At 38.2% G+C, this 16,544-nt stretch overlaps 1 protein-coding gene across 14 annotated transcripts in view; it reads right to left on the reverse strand.

The window, feature by feature from the left end:
* Window positions 1-16,340, reverse strand: part of kmt2ca (lysine (K)-specific methyltransferase 2Ca) — a 297,061-nt gene extending 280,721 nt beyond the window's left edge. For all 14 annotated transcript variants that reach the window (XM_065294625.2, XM_065294622.2, XM_065294623.2 and 11 more), the window contains exon 1: window positions 16,121-16,340. The gene's annotated coding sequence lies outside the window, so the exon portion shown is untranslated. The remainder of the gene's footprint in view (window positions 1-16,120) is intronic.
* Between the last annotated feature and the right edge of the window lie 204 nt (window positions 16,341-16,544).

The raw sequence follows: 16,544 nt of genomic DNA on the forward strand, positions 1-16,544 counted from the left end.
TGAACCATGTCTTCAGGACTAAACGTGATAGGTCAAACTTATTACACGCGCTTACCGTTTTCCCTTCATTCATCGCGTCAAGGCTGTCTGTTGCGATGTGTTCATCGCGTGAGTTCATATCGCGACGACGATGAAAAATCAATGTATTGTTCAACCCTAACCAGTACACCATCAGAATAGGCTTGTTGCGATAGTCGGTGAAACAGTGATTACAGGTGCTTCAGCCTCTCACCGGTTAGATCACTTGCCCACCGCGACACCGTCTTTCACCGTCGTTTTGATATTTTTTTAATAATTTATTACCTGCGTACATTGACTCAAGCACTTAATTAAACCAGCTGTTGCACTCGCATTGCACGCAAATTCATGCGCGAATTAACGCAGCATATGCAAGTGCTGCGTTTAAAGGAATTCTTCAGGATTTAGAATTAAGCTTTGTATCAGTAGAAAAACAGTAGTATTTTCGAATTGCCGTGCTTCTCCCCTTCATATCACCCCGAGATGAGAGATGTGTGTATTTTTTGTCTGGAAAAAAGCCTCCGATGACGCAAATGGACGATTTTTGCGTCATCTGAGGTTTTTTTGGCCAGAGGCTTAAAACAACAGGCAGTAGTAGCAGCTAGTTCCGCATGTTTTCACCACGCCCATATGGGTGGGATCTCACTCACAGAATGTAAAGATAATGTCAGCCATCTTTAGAAGCTAAGCTAACAGGCTATTGCTCCGTGGAAAAGTTTGAATAACAATGGCAGAATGTAGTTTTAAGGTTGAAATGGCAGAAGGGGATTTCGAAGAGCTGTTGAGAGAATCTGGTGTTTCTATGCTACCTTTAAGAGCCACAATACAGCTGAGAGCTGAGGGAGATGGAGGAACAGAAAGCAGAGAAGCCCGGAGAAGAGGCCGCAGCCTCAGACTCTGCTGCGTAGAAGAGCCCAAGGAGGGCGCAGCAGCCTCGGCTGCGTAGAGGAGCCCGAACTGGCGCGAGCTTGGACAAAAAAGTAGTGGCTGCACTCTCCTGTGTACCTTCTGTACGGAATTTCTGCATCAGATCAGGATATAGACATTTGTGTGGTGAATAGTCAGGCGGAAGAGAATTGCAACTTTACGTGTGATTGTTTCACAGGCGCTTTTTGGCTCATGAGCACAGGCACTGAGCCCGCTCGTCTACGGAGTAAATGTATTGTGCTGCGGAGGCGTTTGTGTGCAGGGTGCGGCATTTTCATCTTTGGGATTATTTACATGTTTGGCCAAAATAACTAAGAAACTGAGTGAAGCTTGCTCTTGGTCTTGAACCAACCACCCAAGCTTCGTATCGTATATGGACAGCGGAGTCCTGGATACATATTTTAGAATCCTAAACTGGAAGCGACAGCCAAAGCCTGCAGGGATAAACGGACGTTTCCAATTTTCTTTCTTATACTAATGTGGCAAAAACCAGGGGGGATCGTGCTTTTTTAATTGTAGCCCCTAAACTGTGGAATGAGCTTCATCCACATGTCAAATCAGCCCCAACCCTCAAATCTTTAAATCTCGTCTTAAAACTTATTTATTTTCTCTAGCTTTTAACACATGATGATAACTGTGTGATCATATATTTGCTAGGGATGCACCGATCAGATTTTTATGGGCCAATACCGATTTAAACAGACAACTTCTGGCCGATACCGATATTAAACACTTGTATACAATACTATACAGTTGGTCTATTAGCTAGTTTATTTCTGCATCAAATAATTTTTACTGAACATGGATTGGATCTAATTAACATTTAACTGACCAACATAATAAGAGAGGCACAAATTAAGCTAAAACATTTATAATAAGACAGCATAACAAGCCTAAAAGGTGGTTTTTGCTATTCAGCATTTATTTTATTAACAACATTAACTCATTTTTTTTTTACATATAATGGATTTCTTTATGCAATTAATTAAAAAACAATCGGTATCAGCCTTTCTCGTGCTATTACCGATGGTTTCAAATTCATCAAAAATCGGCCGATATTAAATAAATATTGGCGGCCGATACATCAGTGCATCCCTAGCTTTGAGACGTTTATGTGTTAGTTTTTATGTGTTTATATTTACATATGTTTATATGTGCTATTATTGTATTATTCCTGTTCAGAACTTTGTAAACCTTCGGTTTTTTAAATGTGCTATATAAATAAAATGGATTGGATGTAAAATAGCATACAGCTGAGCTAGCAGTGTTCTGGATTAGTGGTGGTGGCTTGCAGAGCTGTGCATTGTGGGAGTTGTAGTTTTATATACAAATACTCCCTACAGTCAAATTTTCTGTCTTTTCTAGGGATGCACCGAAAATTTTCGGCCTTTTATCACCGAAACAATACGGCCGAAATGTTGTGATGACGCAAACAAAAAACGCGACCTGCACGTGCTTGTCTGAAGCAACATGTATGCGGTGTGGATGTATTTAACTGCAAAAAGGCGCTAAAGTGAGCAGTTGTCTGTACGCACAGAGGCACATGCGGTTGAGTGTGTCCGGTCCAGACGTGATCATCACTAGGGCTGTGTATCGCCAACAACTCCCCGATACGATACGTATCCCGATACAAGGGTCCGGATACGATGCGCATCACGATACAAGACTATTTTGAATTACATTTTTGTTCAGAATTTAGTAACATTATTTGTATTATTTTTATTTGTTTATTGTACATTGAATAAGCAGTGTTGTAACAGTTGTGTTTTTGCCATTCATTTATTTGCTATTAGAAATTAAAATCCCAGAGTTAGTACTTAACTTGTTTTTTTTTCAAGCAGTTTTACAAAGATGGTGCCTTACTCTTGTCTCTCATTATTCTACATCTATGAATATATCTGTAAACATGCAGTCAGACTTAATACTATTTAATAGAAATCAGATTATTAATGTGACAGTTATAGTTTGAAGTAGCTCTGTATCTCTTCTCTAGACATACACTTTTCACATGCAAATCTTTGTCGAGTTTCTTCTCAAATGCGTTAGTACTGTTTTATAAGACCATGGCTAATAAAGCCCTTTGCAGTAGTATAGGCTAAGATATCTGCGCTTTCATACTGAACTCATTGACTTTAATGCGCGCGCGAGAGAGAGAGCGAGCGACCGCCACCTTTAACTCTACATATTCCGCGGGATATGGATCACAGATCAACAGCAATTCGTCACGTTACTTTCAAAAGTACATCCGAATCGATACGGAAGGTGCTGTATCGATGCGCGCATCGTCAGGCGTCCATGACGATGTATCGTCGTATCGATATTTTGAACACAGCACTAATCATCACAGTGAGTACGCCCTTCAAAAATCTGAAGTCTTGATGTGTAAACTTTAGAGAGAGTCGCGCAAATGTGTCTCATACGGTATAGTTCATTAACATACAAGTGCCGAATAAAGCAATGAAAAACAACGTAACGTTTTTATGCTGTGCTGTTTGGGATTCGCCCTCGGTCTCTGTGTGCGCGCGTTTAAGTGCCCTCAACAGTGCACACACGAGTGAGATGCAAACAAGCGAATGTAAAATCTTTCTGTTATTGACAGGCGTCATATAAACAAAATTATCTCCAAAGTATTCTTTTTCTAATAAAAACATTTATTTATGTCTTCAGAGTATGTATAGATTACAGTCAGAAACCAGTCTCTGCTTATTTAAAGAGACAGTAACCTCAATTAACCTACCAACCTAGTCTGTGTCATTAATGTTAATCAAACAACCTAAGACAAAGAAAAAAAAACACTTCTGTAGCTCTAAAAATAATAATTTAATTTATACAATAAAGACAGTGTTATGACTCATTTAATTCAATTTCTGTACCTAATGCTAAAGTTAGCCCTTATTATTGTGCAACTTTGTTCTTTTTTTATAAATGTTTGCAATTTCTTTATTTGTTATTAGATTTTCCCCACCCCCTTTATGCTGATCTGAAAAATAATCTGATCCATGCCTCAAAAACTGCAATGTGATCCGAACCGTGAGTTTTGTGATCCGTCACACACCCCTAGTAAAGTTAGTACACAGTGATAGCCATAAATGCATTTTTACTAATAATTGGCATAATAATTTATTTCGGTGTTTCGGTTTCGGTTTTTCGGCCTTGGTTTCCTCTTTTTCGGTTTTGGCCAATAATTTTCATTTCGGTGCATCCCTAGTCTTTTCTCTGTCAAATAGTCAACAAATTCTAAATTTATATTACATTTCAACTACAAATATGACCCACTTTCAATAAATATTAATGTTCCTTCTAATGTTCTGTGCCGGCGCATCTATGCGCGGTTTTTATATTGTCTGCTATATTTGCTTTTTATTTATTAAATACATGCAGTTGTTTGATGAATCATTTATTAAAATTAAGAAACAATTAATACAAAACGAAATTCACTTCTATAAAGCAAAACTTAATTAAGTGGTAATCATTTTGATGATTTACAAAAACAAAACTTAATCTGCAATCTACTTATAGCCTAAAATACGTAAATGTTAAAGGGGACAGAGAATAAAGAACATTTTTACCTTGTCTTTATTGAATAATGGTAGTCTACCCACATTCACAAACATACAAAAAGTGCTAAACATGTTTAACATCTCAGTTTATAGAAATTCCTCTTTTAGAAATGTCAGCCAGAAAACAGCCCAATCGGAAAAACTGATGCTTATGACATCACACGCATCTAAATGCCCCTTCACTTTACAATAATTGGCTACATTTTTTGAGTGGCAGCAAAGTCAGCCAATCAGTTATGAGATTGCAAGTTAAGCCAGTAGGGGGAGCCAAATAGTTGCAAAACCACTTGTTTAAAATCCCCCACCCTAATAGAGCTATCTGAGAGAGGTTTTTAGGAAGCTTCTAAGGCAGGGGTGTCAAACTCATTTTAGGCTGAGGGCCGGATGGTAAATAACGGCATGATGTGCGGGCCGGATAATTTTTTTAAACCTTAGTGTGCTGATAATTGTGTTAATATTAACTAAACAAACCAATTAATTAGTTTGTTCAGCAAGAAAACTAGAGAAACACACAGCTCTGTGAAAACTACATTTCATAAGGTCACACTCATACTGTACATACTATACACACAATTTACATCTGTACAAAATCCACTGGCCTTAGGTTGAAAAGCCTTAATTTAACTTCTTTTGCATTATTCCTTAATGCCAAAATTATTTATAAACCATTCACTTTTCTTTGGAATATATTTGTAATGAGAACAGTCATTTAGAAAATGAAAGGGCACTAAGGGGGGTGATACTATTATTATGTTTTTATTAAATATTATAAATATGATGTGTTATATTACTAGCATGTGATTATAATGGGAAATATAATGACAAGAATAAAGTGTGACAATCTGCTAAATATTCAATATGATTTACCTGCTGGCTTGATGGAGCTTGGAATCCATGTTTGCAATTTTGAACAGCCTTTAGCAGCCTCCCTTTCCATTCTATGTCTTTATTTTGTCAAGGCATTAGTGTTTTTGTCAGTGTGCCAACAACAGCAAATTTAGTGTTTATATTAATAAAGGTCTGATCGGGAAAATTAAATCGATTAGACAAATATTGTAACGTTAATACTAAGAATGAGGCTATTTTGTTGTTGTTTGCTTGCTAAGTTGTTAGCACTTTTAGAACACCGGCAGCAAATCATTACCGGAAGAAATACATAAACAAACTTCCAAATTACTAATTCTGTTGTTTAACAACTGATTTAATGTAATGAATCTACCTGTTAATGCAACGAACTTCGGAAACTGTCGTCTTCGCTCTCCAGGCAGAGAGTGGACACAGAGATGCTGCGGAGCGGCGGGAAAACACGAAGTGGATTACAGGAATCAGTGGATCTTTAGCGGGGCGGGTATCAATAAAACAGCAAGATTTTTGGCCACCGTGTTTAGTCTATGTTCCGCGTTTTGCTGCTTTCCGCAAGTCTATCATATTAAAAACTAACTAGATGCCTGCCTGAAAGGGTTTTTAAAATGTGTATTTCATATTTAATAAAACAGTATAAATGATGATGCGGGCCGGATTGGACACCTTTGTGGGCCGTATGCGGCCCGCGGGCCGTATGTTTGACACCCCTGTTCTAAGGCATTACAGTCTACATGTCACATCACAGAACAAGGATAAATACTCCGTTCAATCATTCTATGTCACCTTTAGGGCTGTCACTTTTTATTCGATATTCGAATATGCATTCGAACATGACGTGAAATATCCGTATTCGAACTATAAATAAACCATCCGGTTTTTTAAATGCCATATGTAGCGCATTTTTTACAGTAACACCGGAGGCTGGGAGTGAGACCGACGACGGCAACTGTGCGCAAGAGAGGGAATCAAATTGGACCAACATGAACCTAATGTGCATGTCAAGATAGAATTATAGTTTGTATGTAAAATGACATATTTAACACTGCTATAAGTGTTAAACATTATAGCAGAATAAAAAACTTGCCTTAGTACGTTCGCATTATGAAATTAGCATGTATGAAGATTTCATCATTTTTACAACACAATGTAAACTTTATATTAAACACCCGCATTTGTCTTGTAAACGGATTTTAAATGATCATGTGCTGACTGTCGCGCGTCACATAGAAGACAGAGTCAAGTGAGATCTGCTTAACTCAGCGGTAAGTTTAATTTAATCTCAAGTATCAAAGGTTTGTGCTCTCTATCATTGAAAACAGGCGAGCGAACAGCACGCGCAGGGTTAATGTACTTGTGAATGACGGCTCACAAGCGCGCGGGATCGGCTATGTATGCGTCCTTGTTGTCAATGAGATTCTTTCCCACAAACACGCTCGAGCGTGTGGGATATGTGTGCTTGTCAATGACGGGCATTAAATCCGCAGAATTCCGCGGAGTTTTCTGACGAAATCTGCGGGCGCGAATTCCGTTGGGCTTGGCTAAATGCCCCACTCCTGCTGCTGTTTAAGTTGTCACGTTATTGTCTGTAACTGTTCTGAATCGTTTTTTCATATAAGTTTTGTATTCATAAGTTGATAACCTGCTGTTTCAAACATTAAGTAAAAAGGTAATCCAGACAGCCCAGTTTATGACTCTCACTGTTAATAATTTTGTGATTGAATCTCCATTACGGTGGGTTTTTGATGCGCGGCGCGGGGGGGGGTGCCCAGATATTAGAATATATTCGGATACATTGCATGATATTCGAAATCCGTTCGAATTAGATTTTTCTCAAAAGTGACAGCCCTAGTCACCTTTAATAATTTGGAACACAATCAGGAGAGACTTTCATTTTAATTATTTTATTACTGTATTTTATTTACTATTCGAATGAAAGAATTTAAAAAAAAAATAGACTGTAGCATTTACTTTTCGCAAACCTTGTGAGCAGGCGAACTCAAACTCCGTGACCTTTTTTTGTAAAATGCAGCCAGACAAAAGATTTAGATTTCTTGGACATTTTTCTGACTAAAGCCAAAACAGGTAGCGTTTAAACTGAATAAATACAGCATAACTACCTATATTCCTTTCTGAGCGAAGTAGCACTGCACCCAGCCACAGGTGCGGTTCCAGAGTGTTCTATGTGGTGCGCTAAACTGTGGCGCTGTTACAAAATAGCCTAAATTAAAGCATTTAAAGTTGGGGATAAAACATAGGCTAATTATATTTAGAACACAGTAATAGGGCTGGGCCGATCCACTTTTTCTATTACCGATACGATTTCAATACCTGTATTCTGAGTATCGACCGATCCCGATCCAATACTAGTATTTTACTTGATCCATTTAGAATTGTGTGTGTATAAATACATAAATATATATACGCACACATATACACACAAAACAAGTTGCACAAAATCAGGAGAATATCATGTCAAGTGAATTTTTTTTAATGAGATACAAGTTAAAAGAATGTAAGCGTTCTTAAATATTTATTAATTGTTTTTGAGTGGACATACGACTGAGCAAATAAATAGTTAATCAGATGTTTAATATACGGCTTTTGTGTGTGTGTTTATGACATTTAATTCACGCAACTCCAGTGTATTAACTTGGCGAGCACCAAACCATTCAGTTTTTGTGACCTTAAATATCTTCATATATGCCTTTGTTTTTCGCATAAGGCTGTTGAATATATTAGGAAGATTTTGAATATAGTGTATAATAACATTTATGGTGCTTTTATAATAGTTTGACTTTTCTGTAGCATGACAGTAACAACCACAAATAACGCACAGTATCGGATTTGGATCGGCCCCGTTTTTCCAATACCCGATCCCGCAAAAAAGGTCCGGATCGACCCGATCCAAAGTATTGGATCGGCCCACCCCTTTACAGTAATATATAAATGCTTATAAAGGATTAAATATCAAGGAGTAAATCAATGAAAATGTCTTTATTGGTGAAAATAAATTAATTATGCAACTGGTCGACCAATGAAAATGTCAGTCGACAAAGACGGCATCGACCGATTAGTCGACTAAACGACTAAAGTTGACAGCCCTAATTTTGATACAGCAAGAGGGAAGACATTGTTGATTTCAACATGCTTTTCATTTATGAAAAATAGCAGAGCGTGCTACACTGGTCTTCTTTGTGACAATCACTGGTGCTCTTTCATTTATTTGGCAAAAAAAGAGAATGTGTATTGCCATCTACATTAACTTATGTGCCTTTTAGCACACAAAGATAACTTGCATTTATCAAACTGCCAACTTCAGTGGCTGCTTAAATACTGCAGAGAGTATGGACCGTTTCAGCAGTAACAACATAAACAAGCAGCTGTTGCGGTCCGCATGTAACTTCCGGTAAACTCTGCTAAGAATAAATAACAACAAAGTTCTTTAAACGTAGTTTATTTATATAAAAAGCAAAAAAACAACACATAGATTACCTAGGAAACCAAAACATTTGTTATTTTCGAGGAGGCATTCGTTCAAGAGATCAGTTTAGTAACTAGTCAGACCATTAAAAAAACGAAACCGGAAGTAAGGTTCGGATCCAGACGTGTATAACATGCCTCCGATGAAACAGTCTATATGTGGACGAGAGAGAAACATAACGTTTACACCTGTAATATTTAAATCCGTCTCTTTTGTCCAAATTTGACCACTTCTGTCCTGATTAAATTGAGGGGCAATTTATGAAATAAGATTGCGCAACTTTCACACGCTAGCAAAATGAAACTACGCGGAAATCAGCCGCTTTCGTTTTATCAATGAGTGCGTTTACATGCACAGTCTTACGCCGATTAATAAACTGATAACACGTGGGGTCATGTAAACGCGTAAAACTGTTTTCTTTCATCGGGGAAAGCTCATAAACGGCGTAAGCAAAAACCGATCGGCACAGGTAGTTTTTTGCTCATTACGCCGATTTTGCGTGGCATGTAAACACCTTAACCGGCTTTCTCACGGTTTTGTCCATGTGCGCATGTCTCCGTGTATGAAAGATAAACGTCACACGCGGAAGTAAGTGCAAAGTAACGCATAAAAGTATCCGCTTGACTAAAGCAGTTGGCAGAAAAACTGTGAAAATAAAAGCTTATGTTACATTTACTGGTTCTGTAGACACGAGAAGAGATACAACAGTACAGCTTAAGACAGATATGCCGTTGGCTTTTTGATCGACTATTATGTACTATAGGTGGTGACGTTACTGCCTGCGAGAAAACTGATAATTCTCCAAGTACCATGTAAACGCAGTTGTGTGCATAGCCGGTTTATTGATTTGCATGTAAACGCATGAAAACAGTTTTCTATAATAAGCAGATTTTTAATAGTTATCCGCTTATTCTGTGCATGTAAACGCACTCAATGAAAGGCTAAAAATAGGGCACATTCACCGTGTGTTCCCGGCAGAAGTCAGAAAAGACATAAAACGTTGAGTTCAGTAGCTCAGATTAGATAAATGGGCGGAGAGAAGGCTGTCTCCTGTGGGTGTTCGAACACATTCAACCCATAGACTGCAGTTCTATCTATTGTTTTATTTCCGCTGTCATCATAGGTAACATGAAATGAAAAATGTTTCCACACACCAAACTTATACGACGCTGGCGCATCCTCCAGACTTAATTCCCACTTGCCATTTCTACACATAACATGATCTGCAGCACTCACTCTCCACAACAGTCACATCTTCTTTCGCGCAATTCGCGAAAGGGAAACACGCTATCTGAGGTCACATACATGCGCATGCCATGAACCGCCGAACCGTGGAACTCACACACGCTCCGAACCGAGACAAGCGAACCGAACGGTTCAGTTTTTTTCATGAACTGTACCACCCCTACATTATATGTGTACATACTCCACCAACTTGTACAAAATCATACTACGATTGCATGGATGTACACTAACAACAATGAAAGCAATACAAATGAAAAACAAAAATAGAAATCATGGTTGTTTAAAATGCCTTTCAAATGTTGTAATTCTTAAGTGCATCTCCAGCAACAGATAAACCAAAACAAGATAATATCAAAACAAAACATACTGTGACATCCCTTCACAAATCTTGTCATGACAACCGCCAATAAACACTTAATAAACGCACAATAAAGACTTTTAAATGATGATAGAGCACACGTAGTTTACCAACTAAGACTAAACACTAAATAAAACTCTTAGTAAAACAAGTCTTACCTTTTGTCTTGTGCAGTTTTTATTCAACCAGTGGCCATATTAAAAAATTTACGCAAATTATTTATACAATTAACTTTGCGTTACAATTTCCCTGTGAAAGAGAACATGTTTATTTATTCACAGAGAACAAATCATATTACTTCTGTAATAATTTATGCAATATGCATTGCGCGAGTGTGAGGGTGAACCGTGTGTCTGTTTGAATATTAAAATAAAAAAGGATTTTACTTGGGAAAGTAAAATTATAACAGCAGCGGTCATCATGAGACTGGGTCATCAACGGTTATACCGACTATGGCAACAAGCCTACCAGACAGGCTTCTTTCAAGACAGTGTTTCTTCTACCTCCCTAAAGCAAGTGGAAGACCTCCAAGGCCCTGTTGGTATCTCTTACGTGCCTTAAAGGACAAGTTCGGTATTTTAGACTTAAAGCCCTGTTTTCAGATTGTTTATGGTGAAATAGAATGGTTTTGACTGAAATTTCGACATTTGCGGCTGCCCTGAGATTTTTCGCGTGTTTGTGTTTCACCTCCCACCTCTACAATGGGTTTAATGGTGCACTGGAACAATCCTTCCTTAAATGCATTAAACTTTCGTTTACAAAGACGTGAAACTCACAGAGTGGTCAGGGGTGTTCACTGATATGCTCACACAAAAATCGCTGCAAAAGATGCTTTCCAACAGCTGTTTTAGCATTCGTTGTTAACTTGTGGACCTATTTTTCCATACGCCTCACACCCGTACATTCTTCCGCTGAGAGCTTGAATAATAGACACTCCAGCCCAGGTGGTGGCGCTAATCCGCCATTGCCAATTGCAAGAATAAAAACAAAGTTTCCGGCGCGGAGTAATACAGTACCTCACAGGACATCTAATACAAGTCAATGGAGTTGGTAAAAACTACGATAAAACCTGTTGGAATGCGTCTTTTGCAGCGATTTTTGTGTGAGCATACCAGTGAACACCCTAGGGCTGCTCGATTATGGGAAAAATCATAATCCCGATTGTTTTGATAAAAATCTTAATCTCGATAATTTAACACGATTACTTAAATGACTGTAAAAACATGCATTTATACATGGGCTTGACATTAACTTTTTTGCTCACCAGCCAAAGTGGCTAGTTGTTTTCCAAAGTTACTAGCCACTCAGCATTTTCACAGGCCACAATTTTGTTGCTGGTAAAATAAATTTTATATGATTAAACTTGACTTTGGCATCCTAAAATGACTTTAATTTGAGCAAATTTACTTGGTTTAGCTAAATTAGATGCAGATTGAATTTCAAATGCAGTCTGACCACCCAAATTAGGACAACATTTATTAGCTGGTATATACCAGGTATATCAGTATAGATCATATCATATATTTAGGTGCATACTGTAAAAACAGTCTAGTAAGGCATAAATAGATTTACATTGAATGAATATATTAAAAGTGGAGCAGGGGTGTAGAAGATTAACTGAAAAGATATACACAAAACCCCTCCACAACCACTTTAAATATTTATTAACAACAGCAGTCAAGAAATGTACATGAATTTTACTTTCAACTTGTTTATGCAGATTGTATTTTATATGCTTGATCATGTTTTCTGTTAAAAGTGATTTAAGACTTTTAATGACAACTGTCGAGAGGGCATTATTGTTGCCCAAAGTAGCTTACATTAAAATGATGCGCGAACCTCTCTGGCGGGTTTCCTTTGATTTCGTGTGCATTCAGGAATGCGCTGAATTTCTCTCCGCTCTTGCCCTGAGAATGTGCACGCAATATATATCTCTCCAATCAATTCCATGCAATTGTTTTATCTTTCCCGAAGTGCGTATGCGCTCAGACTGCGTCCTCTTGTGCATTCGCAAATCCATCACCTCTCGCGCGCTCTCTGGGAGGTGGCGCTTTGGTCCGCAACGCTCCGCGGATCACGCGCGCGTCTCCACAAACGGTCTTTGTGTGTTGCGCTCGGTGCAGGGAGTGCTCATGGGAGTTGTAGTTTCCCAGTGTTTAATTTCGCATTGGTTATCATTTTGCATAACTTTTAAGAAAACTACAATAAAAAATGTATATTCAACCAGCCAAAGTGGCTAGTGAGATTGTCTTACCCGCCGCAGCCGAAATCTACCCGCATTTGGCGGGTGTCAAGCCCTGCATAAATTCAATGCATTGTTTAGTGTTGCTGCAGAAGGCTACATGTGTCAAAGCAGTAGTGTTCAAGTGCCAGCAGAACGCGATTCACGCTTTAAACACGATCGCTTGAAATGCATATACATTTTCAAACATAAACAGGATTATTACCTAATGCTCTGACTTTAAACAGATGCCTGAGCGCGCAGCTCTCTGCACGTGTGTGAGAGAGAGAGAGAGAGAGAGAGACAGAGAGCGGCGCCACGATCCAGCAGCTGACAATATTTTAAACGTGAGGGATAGTTTGCCTCCGCTCGCTTGAAAAGCATAAAACTGAACAAATACATGAGGATTTCTACTTTGTGTGCGAGGCGCAGCTGCTTATGACGCGCCGGATTAATGACTCAAAACGAAATAACAGAAATGCGGCACACTAATCGTTCTCCCTCGATTATCTTGTTTTTGCATTCGAAATGTGCAAAAATCGAAATTAAAATCGAAAAAAGATTAATTGCACAGCCCTAGAACACCCCTGACCACTCGGTGAGTTTCACGTCTTTGTAAACGAAAGTTTAATGCATTTTAGGATGGATTGTTCCAGTGCACCATTAAACCCATTGTAGAGGTGTGAGATGAAACACAAACACGCGAAAATTCTCAGGGCAGCCGCAAATGTCGAAATTTCAGTCAAAACTAGGGCTGCACGATTAATCGAAAAAGAATCACGATCTCGATTCATACATGTATGCGATCCTCATTTTAAATGACGGCGATTCACTTGCATATACAGTATTTCAATGTATTCAGATTCTGCGTTCAAGTGTTCACGTATTTACATTACAATCCAAGAACATCAGTCAAACTTGCTAACACACACTCATACAGGGTAAAACCAAACCCTATTCATTCACCAATGAGACCCGATCGTTTCTCTCCTCTCTCTCATCTCATTTGCGGCGTTCCGCTGTCACTCGCGTGACGTATAACAAGGTGGCAGACCTAAACACAGTCGTTTACTTGGTGGATCTGGAGCGGCAATTTTCACAAAAAAGAGAGGTTAAACGAGTGTCATTGTGGAAAATCCTGGTGGCGACGGAGAAAGTGAAGATACAACAACATTGGTTTTGAAAGAAGGCAAGGAAATTATTTACCTCAGGCTCCGGACGTTTCTAAATCGGAAGGCTGCAACCTCCGGAGGTCGCATGCAGGCTGTATACGTCATCAAGCCTGGTTCATTTGAGTTAACGGAGCATTACATTCGCAAGTCATAAACATACTTCAACAATTTATTATTAATTAAAAATAATAGTCATCTTTATAATGTTAATTGTTAATATTCTGAAATTAGACAGTCTTTATGATGCGCAGTTTAGAAATGCGACCTCCAGAGAGGCTGCAGCCTTCACATTGAGAAACGGCCTCTGTGCGTTCCCCATTAGAAAGGGTTTTTCGCACAAGGGGAACATTGTTACTTGTCTGCATTTCTCTCTGATGCCTCAAAATGTTGATGTTTAGTCTTCTAAAGGTTTAACGTTAGTGTTTTTAAAGTTTTAAGTTTGGCCAGTTTGATACAAAAAGCACAGGTGCAATTTAACAGCTAACAAATTTTAAATTACTCTAAATTTTAAGGGGTCTAAAATATGAAAAAGAGACTTTTAAGACACGTTATTATAACTGAAAGTCCTGTAGCACATTTTTTTTTAGTTAAGTGCATAATAAATGTTTTTGTTAAAAAAAAAAGAGAATCGGGTGAGAGAATCGGGATCTCAATTCCCATGGAAAAAATCGTGATTCACATTTTAGCTTGAATCGTGCAGCCCTAGTCAAAACCATTCTATTTCACAATATACAATCTGAAAACAGGGCTTTAAGTCTAAAATACCGAACTTGTCCTTTAAATTTGCCCCAGAGATGGCAAAGGCCTTTCTGTAAAAAAGCCTGGGATATGTGCCTAAGTTATTGAACAATGTACCGATGCCCATTGTCTTGCAGGCCTTTTGTCCTCCCCTGTTAAAGAGTGCAGTAAAAGAGACCAGTAAAAGCTGAATTTTTTTTGGATATTATCTCACTTGCTTCATGGCATACACTCACCTGTCGCTGTGAGGGCCCACTCTACCCAGGGTATGGCTTCCTCTATTCCTCTAAGGCCTTAGGGTCAGGGGTTTCGCTCCAGAATGTATGTGATGCGGCTGAGTGGTCCTTACTCATTTTTTGTCAGGTTTTATAACCTAGACCTAGGTCATAGAGTCCCAGGTACTTCTCCCTTGACTGCATTCAGTTTCTAAAAAATGATCAGTCTATGCCGAAACTTACATTTTACAAAAATAGGCCATTGCAATATATTGGTTCATCACTATTAAAAAAATAGGTGTACGTTATTATAAGGCTAATTCTGCTAGGATGCAAACCATTTAGTAAAATTATTTTTTGAGTTAACAAACAACATGGGCATAAAATGTACAAGCATATTTAGGTCTTACAAATAATTTCTTCAACTGTCTCTATTCTGTCACATTTCAGCTTTTAAGTTTACATAAATGGCCGTGTTGTATGTACCCAGTCTCTCAATTAATAGTCAAACTTACATGCATAATTATTCGTTAATTAAAAACACGTTTTTGATTAAAATCGTTTTAGATAAACTACAGCATGTCACGTGACTGGACACTGCTACCACTGCTTGACATACGTCAACTGCACATTGACAATCTTATGCAATACTAACTTTATATCTGAATGAATGCGCTTGTTACTTTGGCTCTAATTCTTGCCAAAAGTTTCATGTTTATTCAGTATATAAAGGTTCGTTTCGGAGAAACTAAGTAGTTTAGCAGCTCTTGTCATGACTAGTGTAAGATGGCTGGATACTAAAACTAAACTTTATGCCACCAAACGTCGGTGTGACGTTTACCAAAAATTAGGGGCCACCATTTTTTAAAACAGATGAACTAAGGTTACTAATACAAACTAAACATGTTATTATATTTACTCGCTACTTCCTCTATGACCTTTGGTGTAGTAAGAAGTTAGTACTTTCGTTTATTCAGAGAGTGGGGGGGGGGTATCTCACATTAGTTAAAGATCTCCGAAAATTAAAGAGCGAAAACTCGCGGAATGATATGTGCGCTCTCGGGTGGATGACACTTACTTTCTTAACAATTTCTCTTTATTATGCTTTTTTACATTGTTATTATGTTTAATGTTACTATTTTCACTCATACAGACTGCAACTCTTCTCACTTTCTGCTGGAAAACCAAAACAACACTTAATTTCCACTCTAAAACCAAACAGCATCTCGCTTTCTACAACATTAACAATAAACATACACACAAATAAACAAATTAATACATCAAAAAGCGTGTAAATGATCGAAGAGTCGCAAATGCTTACGGAATTGATGCAATTCTCTTTCCCTTTCCAGCTTCCAGCCAACTTAATTCAGTGTGTAATCCAAAAAGAAACTTTTCCCAAATCTCTCATGTGGATTCGGCGTTTGGTATGATATTTCAGGTCGAAACATTCCTCTTTTGCGTTAAAGAAGCATAGTTTTCCTCGATAATATGAATTTTTAAAGTTGTTGCGTTTACTCCATCATGGTGGCCATGTTTAAGAGAGACCGAAACACTACATGTCACTACAACGGGCAAATAGACCCACGTCAACATTTAAAGCAGTGTAAATGTTGTATAGCACATGAAACTTACATTAAACTTTTTGAAACGAATGCATGTTGTGTTATGTGCTATTAATGTAAATTGTATAAAAAACTGTACAAAGATAATTTAAAAAGTCTCACTTACCCTGCGGAGTAATA

Source organism: Paramisgurnus dabryanus, chromosome 22 (assembly GCF_030506205.2).
Source record: "Paramisgurnus dabryanus chromosome 22, PD_genome_1.1, whole genome shotgun sequence".
Lineage (NCBI taxonomy): Eukaryota > Metazoa > Chordata > Actinopteri > Cypriniformes > Cobitidae > Paramisgurnus > Paramisgurnus dabryanus.